The 16,148-nt window shown below is 49.7% G+C and overlaps 1 protein-coding gene across 6 annotated transcripts in view; it reads right to left on the reverse strand.

Moving 5' to 3' along the window:
• The window catches only part of pde8b (phosphodiesterase 8B), a 496,872-nt gene that overhangs the window by 61,561 nt on the left and 419,163 nt on the right, over positions 1-16,148 (reverse strand). The gene's annotated exons all lie outside the window — the stretch shown is intronic.

The following is a 16,148-nucleotide window of genomic DNA, read 5'->3' on the forward strand; positions in this document are numbered from 1 at the left end:
TGGTGTTTCAAGCTTTACTTTCCCCAGAAACCTAGGATGCACCCCATTCGGCTGGGTGACTGATCCATTTTAAATACTGCCTTTATCTATTTTATCTCATCCAGTATCCTAGCAACCTCCTTGTTTACCATAGCTTTGGGAAAGTTCTATTTCTTGGTAAACATCAATGAGCTGTGAAACTCTCCAGAGCCAGCAATCAGTTGAAATCACATACAAGGACAAAAACATCCCCTTTTATAATGGAATATCGCTGTTACAAAACTCCATAAACTTTAAGCCTTTTTGAAAGAGGTGTAACTTGGTTTTTAACAGCTTACTGACTACTGAACAACCGTTGTGGGCCTGAAATTTTAATTTTATATCTGTGGAATGTGAAATTTTTCCATTAATATAATTAAGAATTACAAGTTTTTCATATAATTTTTTTAAAAGTTTGTTTATGATATTTCAGCTTCTACCTTAATCTTTATTTCACTCTCTGTAAAATTTATAAAAATGTTTAAATTAGAATCTGTGCATTTTACTTTCTGGTTTGCTGTCTGTCAGAATTCTTCAATGTGATTGGCTGCTTAGCCAGCTTGATGACAACGCTGTTGCTGGACGGTTAGGATTCACGTGATTTGGTGCCAGATTCAAACAAAGGTTGGGAGAGCTCAAATACACACCATAGAGGTCGGCAGAAATTTATGGGCAACTTTCTGCAAGGTCAGCGGCAAGTGCCGTCGCTCCACCGCTGACCGCAAATTCCAGGCCATTATTCCGGGAGAAAATTAACAGCCACTTGGTCAAGCATGGACTAATAACTGACTTCCTCAGCAGCTGTGAATATTATAAGTCATTTTTTTTTTAAATGGGACAACTTTGCTCTTCTAGAACCTCAGAACAATGCAAAGCTTCAGCTAAAACCAGGTAGTGTAAAAAGGCAGAGAAGACTAAAAAGGTGTCCACTGAGGCTGAACTAGATTCATAAGGGGAGAAATTCGGTAACACCCTGTTTAAGGGCGGTAACCATCGGGAGGCACGAGTATTAACACCAGGCGCTGGAGTCTCGCCCGTCTTGAGAAATTCGGGTTACCGCTTTGGAAGGAAGTGGAGCGCTAAATCAAGCACTCCACTTCCTTCCTGGAGTGCTAAATTAAGCACTCCACTTCCTTCCTGGAGTGCTAAATTAAGCACTCCACTTCCTTCCTGGAGTGCTAAATTAAGCACTCCACTTCCTTCCTGGAGTGCTAAATCAAGCACTCCACTTCCTTCTGGAGTGCTAAATCAAGCACTCCACTTCCTGGAGCGCTAAATCAAGCACTCCACTTCCTTCCTGGAGTGCTAAATCAAGCACTCCACTTCCTGGAGCGCTAAATCAAGCACTCCACTTCCTTCCTGGAGTGCTAAATCAAGCACTCCACTTCCTTTCTGGAGTGCTAAATCAAGCATTCCACTTCCTTCCTGGAGTGCTAAATTAAGCACTCCACTTCCTTCCTGGAGTGCTAAATCAAGCATTCCACTTCCTTCCTGGAGTGCTAAATCAAGCATTCCACTTCCTTCCTGGAGTGCTAAATTAAGCACTCCACTTCCTTCCTGGAGTGCTAAATCAAGCATTCCACTTCCTTCCTGGAGTGCTAAATCAAGCATTCCACTTCCTTCCTGGAGTGCTAAATTAAGCACTCCACTTCCTTCCTGGAGTGCTAAATCAAGCATTCCACTTCCTTCCTGGAGTGCTAAATCAAGCATTCCACTTCCTTCCTGGAGTGCTAAATTAAGCACTCCACTTCCTTCCTGGAGTGCTAAATCAAGCATTCCACTTCCTTCCTGGAGTGCTAAATCAAGCATTCCACTTCCTTCCTGGAGTGCTAAATTAAGCACTCCACTTCCTTCCTGGAGTGCTAAATCAAGCATTCCACTTCCTTCCTGGAGTGCTAAATCAAGCATTCCACTTCCTTCCTGGAGTGCTAAATTAAGCACTCCACTTCCTTCCTGGAGTGCTAAATCAAGCATTCCACTTCCTTCCTGGAGTGCTAAATCAAGCACTCCACTTCCTTCCTGGAGTGCTAAATCAAGCACTCCATTTCCTTTCTGGAGTGCTAAATCAAGCATTCCACTTCCTTCCTGGAGTGCTAAATCAAGCACTCCATTTCCTTCCTGGAGTGCTAACGGGCTGGATGCCTCGGTAGCGCTGCGCACTTGGCCGCGCTGTGCTGCCGCATCCATAGGGCCCTTCTCTCACTTAAAGGGAAGGGCCCACGCTGTCGACTCTGCAGAAGGAAAAGTCACCAACCTGGACCAGCAGGAAGCAGGGGTGCCACGCAATCAGCCCGGCACTCAAACAAAGTGCCAGGCTGAGCGATCGCGGCCAGGACCCCATGAAGAAACCGGATCAGGAGCGGCAACAAAAAGGTATGTTTTTTTTCACTCGGCCACCTCACCTTTAAGTTTCACCCCGGTAGCGGCCGGCTGCCCAAGACACGTCCCCTTTAGCTGTCGGTGTTTTCGCCTGGCGCTGCTGCAGGGGGCAAAAGTCAATTTCGGGTCCGGGGCACAAACGGGACGATGTGCATGGCAATGACTTCACGAACTCCGGCGCAGGAGATTGGGGCACAATACTAAAGCGCTGCTGCTAAACCAATTTCTCTCCAAAAGGTTTGAATTTCCACAGGAATTCTCCTGATCATCTGCTGTAACCTTGGCAGAGGACCACGGAGGCACTGGGGAAACAGCAGAAACATCAATGTAGCTTAGCAAGCAAAAAGGGTGATAGGTTGGCACCTTCAATACTGTGTTCAGTTCTTGCCACTGAGGCACAAAGGAGACACTGAAATATTGCAGGTAGTGCAGACAAAAGCCATGAGGATCCTCAGTGTCAAAGGTTTGAGTTTTGAGGAAAGACTGGAGAGAATCAGGATCTTAAGCCTTGAAAGGAGTCATCAGAGTGGTGATTTTTTAGAGGTATGTAAGATTGTATTTATGGAAAAGGTAAATCTTGAAGAAAATAACTTTAAATTAATTTGCCAGGGAAGGAGAAAGAGTCCAAGGCTTAAACTAGTAAAAGTCACATTTAGATCTTGTTTCAGGACATTTTTCTTCACATGAAGAATGATCAACACATGGAATTAACTTCTGGATAGAGGATTTAAGATAAAGGCTCTGGAGCCATTTAAGAACCAAGTGAATGATGTAATGAGGGATTGTAGGGTCATTCTGGTGGATGAAAGAAAGACTTGCATTTATATAGCGCCTTTCACGACCACCAGACATTCCAATGTGCTTTACAGCCAATGAAGTACTTTTTGAAGTGTAGTCACTCCTGCAATGTAGGAAACGCAGCAGCCAATTTGGGCACAGCAAGCTCCCACAAACAGCAATGACCAGATAATGTTTTTAGTGATGTTGACTGGATGTTATAGTGATATTGGCTAGGACACCGGGGATAACTCCCCTGCTCTTCTTTGAAATAATGTCATCGGATCATGTCCACCTGAGAGAACAGACAGGGCCTCCATTTAATGTCTCATCCGAAAGAAGGCACCTCCAACAGTGCAGCACTCCCTCAGCACTGTACTGGAGTGTCAGCCTAGATTTTTGTGCACAAGTCCCTGGAGTGGGACTTGACTCCACAACCTTCTGACTCAGAGGCGAGGGTGCTACCAACGGAGCCAGAGCTGACTCACAAGGATGAGCTAAGATGGGCTGAATCATCTTCCTTATGTCCCTTGCACTATTCCTGTGATTTTACATAACCTTGTCAGAGCTAAACAGGAACAGAAAAGGGATTAATTTTGAAGAACGATTTTTGATTATTTTTTTTCCTGGAGGCTGATTAGAATAGCAGTGATAGCACATATTCCTGAAGTGTAGCCAGTAATGAAAGCGCTTGGTTGACTTTAATAGCCTCAAATATTCACAAGCAATATATTTTATCACTTAAAACCTAATCAAATGTTATAGGGCCCGAACTTGGTGGAAGCCAAGGCCCGCCCAAGTGCCCAAATGACAGCCGATGGCCGCCGAGGTGGTACTTTGCCAGGAAGATCCCTCTAAAAGAGATGGCAGTATCGCCCGGCGGCCAAATAACAGCTTATGCTGTCAATCTGGGCGGCAACAGACGGGAGCTCCCAATATCAGTGGCAAATGCGTTCCTTGCCAAAGTGCCACCGAGGATTGAGTCGGGCCCAGGGAGGGCGGAGCACTGAAAAATAAAAATATTCACAATGAAAAAAAACACCATAACACCTTCAGGGGACCCCATACAGGTAAAACCCTGAAAGAAATAAGATTAAAAAATGTTTACTAACCTTTTTTTGAAGGTCTTCTTACCGTCGGGGTTAGACCTGCCTCCACGCAGCAGTCCTTTGTAAGCAGTGAATCCCCAAGAATCGGGACATTGCGTTTTAATCCCCAAGGATTTGCATTTTAATATTTTTCTCACCGCAGAAAAAAGCTGGAAGCTGTTTGTGGGAGGGGCCCTGGTGCTGCTCCATGTTGGACTTAGAATGATGGACAGGGGTTCTGGGAAGACAATGGCCAAGCTAAGGCAATTCATCGCAGGTGATGAGCAAATGTGTTTGTTAAGCATTGCGAATTCATCAAGTGAACTGATCAGGGATCGAGCCATTACCTGGATGAGATACCAGAACAATAGAAAGTTATTAAGCTCAAACTGCTCGGAAGCAAAACCCATCACTGGAAAAACAGGAAACCTCGAAACAAAGGAAGAAACTTTATTGAGCTAAAAGCAGAAGACACACCCACAGGAAGCTCTCGAAACAAACTTTATTCAGCCTGAAAAGGCAAACGAACTTGGGATATAAAAGAGGCCGTGTGGGTCACAGCTCTCTCTCTTGCCTTGCTGCTTCGCCCCTACAAGAATCCAACCCTCCATATGGGACGGAGAGAAGAAACCAGAAGAGACACCTTTTCATCGGAAGCAGCAGCGAGTAAGCCAGTGAAATCGGTGAGCATCATCTCGGCACACACATCTTTTAAGATCACAACCACGGTGTGAGGGGGTATCGTGCATTCTCCCAACCAAATTCTTAAGGGTTTACAGGGGAGGTGTTTTAGATGTGGGTACTTCGTGTTAGGGGCCTGTTTAGATAGGCCAGACTGTGTATTGTACTGCATTTATTTGTTTTACACACCAGGGTGTGTGTGTGGTTTTACTGGGTGCAGGTGTGTGTTTTAACTTTAATAAAAGCATTGCCAGTACTCGGACCAAGGTACCCATCCCTGACTCATTCATCTGTTCCGTACAGTAATAATTCCCAGCGTCAGAACTATTATAAAGTGGGATTGCTTCAAAACACCCAAGGGGAACCACTTACAGAATCTGGTGACCGCAACAGGACGCTGAGTGTACTGAACAGAGAGTTATGGAGGATATTAAGGCCAAGAGATCGGCAATGGGGGCTAGAATTTCCTCATATCTTTGGGAAAGTTAACGAAACACAACAGTGGGTACTGGACCTTTTGTGGGCTGAGAGTCCGAAGGACATAGCGGCTGAGTGGACGGGGAGTAAGGAGCATAGAAAGGCAAAAGAAAAGGCCATCTGGCTCCTGTGTCTGCAGAAGCAAGTCCAACTGCTTAGGGAGCAGGTTGGTAGGCTTAAGGTAGAGCTCAACTAGTCCGAGGAGCAGTCAGCCGCAAGGGCCGTGGTAGGAACGAGGCTTTTAGATGAGTTGAGCGAAGAAAAGCAGGAGAGCCAAACTCAGGAGGAAACCTCCCGTAACAAAAGGGAGTACATGCAGTGTCAGGTAACAGAGGCCAATGAACAGGTCGTACAGAAGGAGACCGCTTGTCTAGCGGGTAAAGTAAATGGGCTGGAGGGGCAACTGAAGGATATGAAGACAGCGTATAGAGTAGCCACCAGTAAGTGTTTTGAGAATGGGAATCACGGGCCCTGCCAAGAGAAAATCCAAAGCTTGAGCCATGCTCGATCCAAGGCCAAAGGAATGGTCTGCCTAATGGCCCCAGGGGGAGCCCAGGTGGACTGGGAAGAGGAAGGGGAAGACAATGAGAATTGGGAACCAGACAGGAACGTACGATCTCCACCAGAGGCGCTGAAACCCATGCATCCCATACGACAGCAGAAATACAGTGCGCCCTTAGACAGCTAAGGTCAGGGGGGACTGCAAAGCGATTTTGTGCTCCCATTCACAACCCCACAGCTGCAAAATATGATTTCGGGGTGCCCAAGCTTACCAATGAAGGAGACCCATTGGTCCATTTCACGGAGGTGGAACAGGTGGGAGGGATTAATGGGTGTAACGAAGCGGAGGTTCACAAGCTGCTATTATTTTTCCTGAGGAGAAGATTTATCAGGCCCTATCTGCCGAAAGCAAAAGGGGGCAGGGAACTGTAAAGGGCTTAAAGGAGGAAATCCTAAGAGCCATGGGTCACGCTCAAGGTAGTCCATTCTCCAGGGTAGAGAGGACACTGCAACTGGCTGGGGAAGCACCTCAGGCTTTTGCAGACTGGCTCTGGCCGGTCTATAATAAAGCCTGTAATGGAGTGCTGGACCGAGCACAGTTGTAGGAGCCAAGGAACCATTGGCTCAGGACCCATCTGTCAAAGAGTTTGCCCCAGATTAGGACTAGTTTGAGTCTGAGAATCTCTAGAACACGGAGACCATTGTACTCTATCACATGAGTCCGGCATTTTAGGCTGGCGTGGAGGAGGAGGTCAAACCGGTTAAACGGAAGGTTCACGAGTTAAAGGCCAGTAAGGGTAGTAATAAGGAATGGCGCCAGGAAGGGGGTAGCTCAGAGAGGGCTAGGACGTGTTTCGGGTGTGGGGAGACAGGACACTGGAGGAGAGACTGCCCGGCCCCGAGGAGGGGGCAGGGTAAAGGGGATCGTTCAGTGCCTAAGACAAAACCTGTCGAGGCGAATGGACCGACCCCGGAACAATTTGATGTTCTGGTGACCGCCCTTCGGACAGCTTTTGTGCCAGAGCAGGGAAGGGTAGACACTGCCGTGAGCAGGGAAATCCCGACCGCTCCGGTAATCCCACCACCCTGACTAGCACGCACACAGCCTGAGTACCTGTGTTGGCTCAAATACTTTGAGTGGAGTAGACCATGTGTGAAGATGGGGGTGGAGAAGGTAGTGGGGTATCACTTGTTGGACACCGGGGCTTCCAGCATGGTGATTCACGCAAATAATCCAACTACTTCACCTTTATCTAGCAAGGTTCCACACAGTCTGGTGGGCTTCACAGGGAACGAGCAGGCAGGGTCGATCTCCAGGCCGCTAGCCATCGATTTAGGATCACTCCACGCAAAATGGAAGTGCGTCCTGCTGAAATGGGAGCAGCTGGAGTCAGGAGTCCTAGGGGCCGACTTTATGTTAGCCCACAGAATCATAGTGGATTTAAGGAACCACTGTCTTTGGGGGGTGGTGTGTACAGGGAAGGAGAAAGAAGTGGTAGTGATCCCAAGGAAAGGGGAAGGTAAAGGCACAGTGTGTACGATGAAGCCGAAGGGTAGTTACGACCTAGAGCAATTGGTTAATAATACCCCGGCCGAGTACCAGGCTCGCATCGTTTGCCACACACAAACACGACTGCGGTAGGGTGACTGGGATAGAAGTCAGGGTGCAAGGAGACCTTATGTCCCGGCCGCAGAAACAGTATGATTTCCCCAGGGAGGGAGAGGCCGACTTAGAGACGGCACTGGGATCCCTGGTAGCCCAGGAGGTGTTGAGGCCCATAACCACACATGAACTCTCCACTTTGGCCAGTTCGGAAACCGGACCAGTCGTGGAGGGCCACCATGGACTATCGGGTGCTCAACAAGAACATCCCAGCTTGCGGGCCCATTGTCGCGGCCGTAACCGACCTGATAGAGAGCTGGAAGCTGGGACATTGAATAAATTTAAGACAGAAATAAACGGTTTCTTAATCGATAAGGGGATAAGGGGTTATGGAGAGCGGGCAGGGAAGTGGAGCTGAGTCCATGATCAGGTCAGCCATGATCTTATTGAATGGCGGAGCAGGCTCGAGGGGCCGTTTGGCCTTCTCCTGCTCCTATTTCTTATGTTCTTATGGTCTTATTCGAGCATCCGTGACCACATTCACGGTGCTAGATATAGCGAACGGGTTCTGGTCAATTCCCCTCAAAAGAGAGGACCAGTACAAGTTTGCATTCACATTTAAAGGGCAACAGGATACCTGGACGTGCCTTCCCCAGGGTTTCCACAACAGCCCCTCCATCTTTCACCAATGTATGGCCAACAGTTTAAAAGGTTTCAGCAGGCCTCAGCAGTTGGTGCAGTATGTGGATGATTTGCTTTTGTTCTCCGACGGGGGGGGGGGGTTGCGGAGCATGGTCCGCTGCTGGCCGAGCTGCTGGAGTTATTGAAGGACACGGGGTTCAACGTCAATCCCAAGAAAGCTCAGATCGATCAGAGGGAAGTCAAATTCCTCAGGCTGACCGTAAGGGCTGGGGAAAGGGCTATAGACGAGGCCAAACGGAAGGCGGTACAGGAGTTACCAACCCCCATGACCGCGACGGGGGTGAGATCCTTCCTGGGGTTCACGGGGTACTGTAGGGACTTTATTAAGGATTAGGCCACCGCGGCAGCCCCTCTACTTCGGCTCCTCCGCAAGGGAGTGGGATGGGAGTGGGATGAGGACTGCACGGCCACGTTCAGTCGTCTCAAGGGAGACCTGCAGACGGCACCTGCACTAGGGGAGGACTCCTTTTTAGAAGTAGCAGCCAGCGGGGACAGTTTGAGTGCGGTGCTGCTCCAGGAGCAGCACGGCAAGTTGAGACCCGTGGCTTACTCCTCAAGAGTGCTCACAGATGTAGAACGGGGGTACTCCAATTGCGAGAGGCACCTCCTTGTCACGCATTGGGCCGTGAAGCACTCCCAGCTCTTCACGGGGACATCCCAAGATCATTCTACAACCCACCATACCCCCACTTAGATATTATTAGATGGGAGGATAAAATACGGCACGGTGAGCAGTGTTCGCATTGATCACTGGACTTTATTGCTCTCACAGATGAATCTGAGAGTGCAAGGCCTGTGTGAGCCCAAGCTGGCAGCAAACATGATTTCTGCAGGGATGGCCCATAAGTGTTCGGTAGAGAGAGTATGGGACATAGATATAGGATTTCGGGCCGGGTTACATCCCACGGGCCGTGAAATATACGTCGACGGATCCACTTCGGTGGTAGCAGGGGCGCATTTCACCGGGTGTGGGATTTATGATCCGACAGCAGGCATTGTAAGGGCCATTAAGCTCCAGAGCACCCTGAGCGCTCAGCACGCCGAACTGTCAGCGGTGCTGTATGTTGTTACCCATGCCAATGAGTTCCCGACCCCATACACCATCTGCTCGGTATTCCATGTTCACATGCAATTTGTGCACTGAATACTTGGCCATCTGGTCTCGTCACGGTTTCACTTCCGCAGACGGCAAGCCCTTAGCAACCTTAGCAAAGGATCTTAGAGGCCACGGGAACCCAGGGAAGCTATTACATTCATAAGGTAAAGGCCCATTCCAAGACAGAGCCCAGAGGGAAGGCAACCAAAAGGCTGATGAGTTAGCCAAGGAGGGAACCAAAACAAGAGAGTTTTCGGACCCATATGGGTCCAGCCCAGTTGCAGCGATCCAGGAAAAAGGGGGGACACAAGGGAGTGTAGGGGTAGTGTTGGCCCCGGACTTGAGGAAAGTCCAGGCACAGGATTCCATCCTCAAGGTTGTCCTGGAGCAGCTGGCTAGGGGAGAAAAGATAGAAGGCCCATTCGGGGTAGCGGGCATTACTTTAAAGGAGGGAATGCTTTTCAGGGGAGATCAGTGGGTGGTTCGAAAACAGCACCAGAGGGAATTCCTCCAGATAGCCCATGGGGGCCCAGGAGCAGGACACCCAGGGCCGGAGACTACCTGGCAAAGGGTAGAACAGGCAGGGTGGTGGCCACAACTGAGGGAAGATGTCCACGATTTTTGCGCAGACTGTCTGGTGTGCGCAGCGAACAACCCCGATCCCCAGAAAAGGTTCCCATGGGACACACGAGAAGGGTAGAGGGACCATGGCAATCGGTACAGGTAGATTACATCAGGCCATTGCCCACCGCAAAGGGGGGGTTACAAGTACTGTTTGGTCCTAGTGGACGTTTTCTCAAAGTGGGTTGAAGTCTTTTCTTGCCGATCAGCCACAGCGTTGGCGACAGCAAGGATCTTGGTGAGGGAAGTGTTCTCTAGGTGGGGACTGCCACAGATCGTGGAGTCCGATTAGGGGAGCCACTTCACAGGTGGTCATGCAGGCTACTTTGAAAGTGCTAGGGATAGAAGGGAAATGGCATGTGGCTCACAACCCACAATCATCGGGGGTTGTGGAGCGACTTAATCGGACTATCAAAGAAAGGCTGCGGAAGGAAACAGAACAGTCCTCGATAAAGTGGGTTGAGGTCCTGCCGTTTGTCCTGATGGGGGTCCGAGCCAGCCTCTCCAGAAGCACAGGGTATTCCCCGCATGAGCTCATGGCTGGTAGGGTCATGCACATGCCCACCCATGTTATGGCGCCGGTTCTCACAGCGGGGCAGGTGAGAGAGGTTAACCGGGACAAGTTTGTCAAGAATCTATTGCAGCACTTGAAACAGATTCATTGGCAAGCTGCCAACAACATGGGGAAGCAGCACCGTAGCAATCGGTTGTTGCTCGAGCCCCGGAGAACCCACAAGTGGAAGGTGGGGGGAAAGAGTGAGAAACAGAAAGAAGCACCAAGATGCTGTAAATAGCATGGTGGATGCGGGTCTTCCTCCCATAGTTTGGGACAGTGAGGAGCCCGTGGTGGTGGTGGTTAGGAGGAGTAGCAGGATCCCACGGCCGAGAGCGCGTGGTTGCCTCCTTACACACCACCGAGGAGCCATTAAAGGCCCAGGGTCGTAGAGACCTAGCGTGGCCACCCAGAGACGGGTGGCGGTGTATATAGTTTCCTTCTCAGTTTCGTGTTTTACAGAGTGTGTTTTTGATGAAGACAGACCTGTGGAGGTATACCCTCTCACAGAAAGGTTGTTGTTTCTTTCTATCTTCACAGGAAGCCGAGAGAAAGATGGAGACTGTTATGTCTTCAGATGCTCTAATAATGACTCCACGAGACAGTGTGTTGTGCTTGAACTGTAGTGACCTTAGTCCATTTAATGTAACCCCAGAGTGAGGATCACACATGGTGGCCTGCCTTTTATACTAGGCCAGGCACACCTGTACAGGTAACCTACAAGTCTCCCATTGCAGTGCCCTCTGGTGGCACACCTTGTAATAGTATAAGCAGTAACCATGTAGGATATATGACATCACTCTCCCCCAAGTCTTTCGAGCAAATCACCTTTGCATTGACTGTGCTCTGGGCTTAGCTCTATCTGGTTGACCCTTGGAGGGTCGTTTCCATCTTGGGTGAGTAGGTGATGTTTCGTTGGCAGTAGAGGTGCTGGTGGTTTCAGTTTGTGTGTCCATGACCACTCCATTCTCCCCTCCCCCCACATACAGATTGTGCCATTGGCTCATTACATTCATATACATTCAAGTCCAAAAAAACATTTTGCATTTATAGTATTGCGTTCATGGTACCGTGGTGAGATAAGTACATTTGAATGGTGAGGTACATATTTGGAATATACTTGGAGTCAGTGCTGGGGTCAGCACTGTGAGGACAAACTTGTGGCAGAGCTGCTGGATGGTGTCCAGGTAGTCTGGTGATGGCGCGGTGCCCAGTGCTGGCGTAGGAACCCGGTTGGCTCAAGTTGCCTGCTCTCGGGGCCTTTGCTGTTGCTCCTAGCATCAGGCAGGTTCACAGATGCCTGTGACCTCCCTGTCCTCTCCTTGTGCCCCGGGACGCTGCTGCTCCCTGAGGAACAGTCGTCTGGTAGTGCACAGGGAACTGCTGACTCGCTTGCCTGGGCGTTATTTGGTTTGGGATCCTGGCTGATCCCAGTCCCATTTGGGAGACCCGTTGTGGGTGACCATTCGTTCCCGGGTGTAGCCTTGGTGGTGATAGGGTCTGGGGGCTGCACCTTAGCGCGGTTTGCTCTTTCAGGCTCGTGGCGGTTGGTGTCATCGGGTGCCTGAGAGGTGGAGCCGATCGGGGCAGGGTATCGATACCGTTGCCGTTGCCCTCCTGAGATCGCTTGCTCTGCAGCTTGTATATATTAGCTGCTTGTGGCCACACACCGTGGTGCATCACTCTGGTCCCAGGGATACAGGCTACAGTATTGGGTAGCTCGCTGGACCTGTGTGCTCCCGATGGGTGTTTGCCCACTGCATTGACTGTATGCAGTTGAAATTCTACATCGCACGTTTCATTACTTATTGTACATAACCTGTAGCTCCGATTGCAATCGTGCGACTTTACCTTGCTTATTGCATGTACACAACTCTGATCAAAAATTACATATTTTACATCTAATTCATAGTTGCTGTTATATTGATTGAGAGAGTGGAACTGTTCTTTTAAGTGTGGTGGGTTGCAGGCCTCCTTTAAGAGAGCCTTGCTATCTTTACCCCAATCCTCTTCTCCGTTTGGTACCACGTGTTGCTCCATCAGCGCTGCACCTCGTGGTCTGGTCGCAGCCATCTTTTTCTTCAGCGCATCACCTCATGGTTTGGGCGCCATCCTTTTTTTATCCACGATGTTGTCTGCTGTGATCCTCTTCTCCCCGGGTTCCTCCACCGAAGCTGGGAAGTCGCTTTTGGATCAGATTCTCTTCCTCCGGAGTCCTGCCACTGGAGCCCGGAAGGTGCGTTCGGGTTGTCACAGCTGGACATCTCCACGCAGTCGTGCTGAGCGGTCTGTGTCTCAGGTGCTGTGCTGGTCTGCTCTCTGGTGCCGGGTCCACCCTCAGGTGGGGGCTTGTTTTGCCTCCGAGCGCAGAGAATGTCGATCGCTGGAGAGATGAAATCTTCCCAGCTCCAATAGATCTTCTCCATCCACCTTCTTCCGAGTACGTTGGTCCATCACCTGCAACAATCCACAGGGGTAACTTGTGCACCGCGCCATCATGGAGTACCTTTACATCCGAACTACCAATGACTGGGATAAGTTCATCGGTGTAGGTGCGCAGCTTTGCCTCAACCGGGACCAACTTGGGTCGTTCAGCCGGATTGTCCGATAGCCTCTTAAAGGCTTCTTGATTCATTACTGACTGGCTCGCTCCCGTGTCCACTTCCATGAAGACTGGAATGTCGTTTATCTCGACTTCCATCCTCAACGGGGAACGCCCGGTGGTGCAGGTAAACATGCCATACACCTCATCGTGGGGCTGAGCTGCCTCTCTGACTATCGCTTCATAATCCGCGATGGATTCATGGCCATCTGCAGACTCTTCATCAACACAGTGAGTCATATTTCTTTTAAACATTCGCTGGAGGTGGCCCTTGGTGCTGCAGCCTTTTCATACATAGTCTTTAAAACTGGTGAGCCCTGTGATTCCCTCCGCAACGGCAGCATGGTGCTACTCGATTAGCCCTCTAGGCGGACTCTGAGTTAAGGGACTCGGGGGGCTGTTCTCTCTCCCCTGAGGAGATTCACGTTCCACAGTCCAGCCTCTAAAAGGCGCCACTCTGTGCACAGTACTTGCCGGGTTTGAGTCCTGAGTATGAATCATCCACCTAGAGCCGCAGGTCGAGGTCATGAATGCTTGGCTCACGGAGATGGCCTTCTGCAGTGTGACTGTGGTATCCGCAGATAGTAGTTTATGAAGAAGGCCCTCATGGCCGATTCCGATGACGAAGCTATCCTGCAGCGCTTCGGTGAGGTCATCGCCGAAATCACACGGTGCCGTCAGCCTCCTGAGATCTGCAGCATATTTTGCGATCTCCTGGCCTTCGGGCCGTCGTTGTGTATAAAACCGGTGTCTGGCTGTGAGGATGCTCTCTTTGGGCTTGGGTTGTTCTTGGATCAGCGTTACAAGCTCCTCATACGTCTTGCTTATTGTCTTCGCTGGTGCCCACAAGTCCCTGACGAGGCCATAGACGGTGGGCCCACAACTGGTTAGCAGGATAGCTCTGCGCGTATCAGCCAGTATGGCTGGATTGTCACCTGCCAGATCATTTGCTGTGAAGAAATGGTCGAGCCTCTCCACAAAAGCTTCCCGATCATCACCATGCTGCAACGTACCAAGGTTAGCCATTTTCGCGTGAAGGTCCGTAATCTCGTCGCCAATTGTTATGTCATGGAGTCATTATGTCTAATAATGATTCCACCATGAGACAGTGTATTGTGCTTGAACTGTAGTGACATTAGTCAATTTAATGTAACTCCAGAGTGAGGATCACACCTGGTGGCCTGCCTTTTATACTAGGCCTGGCACACCTGTACAGGTAACCAACAAGTCTCCCACTGCAGTGCCCTCTGGTGACACACCTTGTAATAGTACAAGCAGTAACCATGTAGGATACATGACAGAGACAACCCTGGTAATTGTTCTTTGGAACTTGGCCGGAACAGGGTACAGCAGGAGGGGGGATGCCGAGTTGGCCTTCCTCTACGGATGTACTGGGGAGAACGGACCCACCATGACACAGTGGTGTAGGACAGGGGACACAGACGGGATGGCAGCTTACTTCCTCGAGGGAAGGTGGCCAGGGTGGCTGGGGTAGAATTCGACTAAATACTCCAGCCACGCCTGGTTCACATACGGGGAGGCTTCCATACTGTGTCCCAGACTGAAGGTACAGCCACACAGGTTGGAGTGACCGAGGGCAAGCGCGTATGCTTGAAGTGCAAGGGACACATTCCCCTGAGACGGTGGTGGTGGCTCAGGAAATTGAGTCAGGACACAGGGAACCAAACAGTGGACTGGGAACGACTGGGGAACGATACGCACCGATGGATCACAGGTCAAAGGGGGGAGTGGAAATGTGCTGGGACAAGTGGTGAAAGGAGGAACAGGGAATTTATGTGGCCTGCCTTTTATACTAGGCCTGGCACACCTGTACAGGTAACCAACAAGTCTCCCACTGCAGTGCCCTCTGGTGACACACCTTGTAATAGTACAAGCAGTAACCATGTAGGATACATGACAGAGACAACCCTGGTAATTGTTCTTTGGAACTTGGCCGGAACAGGGTACAGCAGGAGGGGGGATGCTCAGGAAATTGAGTCAGGACACAGGGAACCAAACAGTGGACTGGGAACGACTGGGGAACGATACGCACCGATGGATCACAGGTCAAAGGGGGGAGTGGAAATGTGCTGGGACAAGTGGTGAAAGGAGGAACAGGGAATTTATGTGTGTATGTGGGGTCGGAGTAAACATAGAAACATAGAAAATAGGTGCAGGAGTAGGCCATTCGGCCCTTCGAGCCTGCACCGCCATTCAATATGATCATGGCTGATCATGCAACTTCAGTGTCCCATTCCTGCCTTCTATCCATACCCCTTGATCCCTTTAGCTGTAAGGACACATCTAACTCCCTTTTGAATATATCTAATGAACTGTCCACAACAACTTTCTGTGGCAGAGAATTCCACAGGTTCACAATTCTCTGAGTGAAGAAGTTTCTCCTCATCTCGGTCCTAAATGGCCTACCCCTTATCCTTTGATTGTGACCCCTGGTTCTGGACTTCCTCAACATTGGGAACATCTTTCCTGCATCTAAACTGTCCAATCCCATCAGAATTTTATATGTTTCTATGAGATCCCCTCTCATTCTTCTAAATTCCAGTGAATATAAGCCTAGTCGATCCAGTCTTTCTTCATATGTCAGTCCTACCATCCCGGGAATCAATCTGGCGAACCTTCGCTGCACTCCCTCAATAGCAAGAATGTCCTTCCTCAGATTAGGAGACCAAAACTATACACAATATTCAATGTGTGGCCTCACTAAGGCCCTGTACAACTGCAGTAAGAACTCCCTGCTCCTATACTCAAATCCTCTCGCTATGAAGGCCAACATGCCATTTGTCTTCTTCACCGCCTGCTGTACCTGCTTGACAACTTTCAATGACTGATGTACCATGACACCCAGGTCTCGTTGCACCTCCCCTTTTACTAATCTGTCATCATTCAGATAATATTCTGCCTTCCTGTTTTTGCCACCAAAGTGGATAACCTCACATTTATCTACATTGTACTGCATCTGCTATACATTTGCCCACTCACCTAATCTGTCCAAGTCACCCTGTAGCCTCTTAGCACAGCTCACACTATCA

The sequence above is a fragment of the Pristiophorus japonicus genome, chromosome 1 (genome assembly GCF_044704955.1).
Source record: "Pristiophorus japonicus isolate sPriJap1 chromosome 1, sPriJap1.hap1, whole genome shotgun sequence".
Lineage (NCBI taxonomy): Eukaryota > Metazoa > Chordata > Chondrichthyes > Pristiophoridae > Pristiophorus > Pristiophorus japonicus.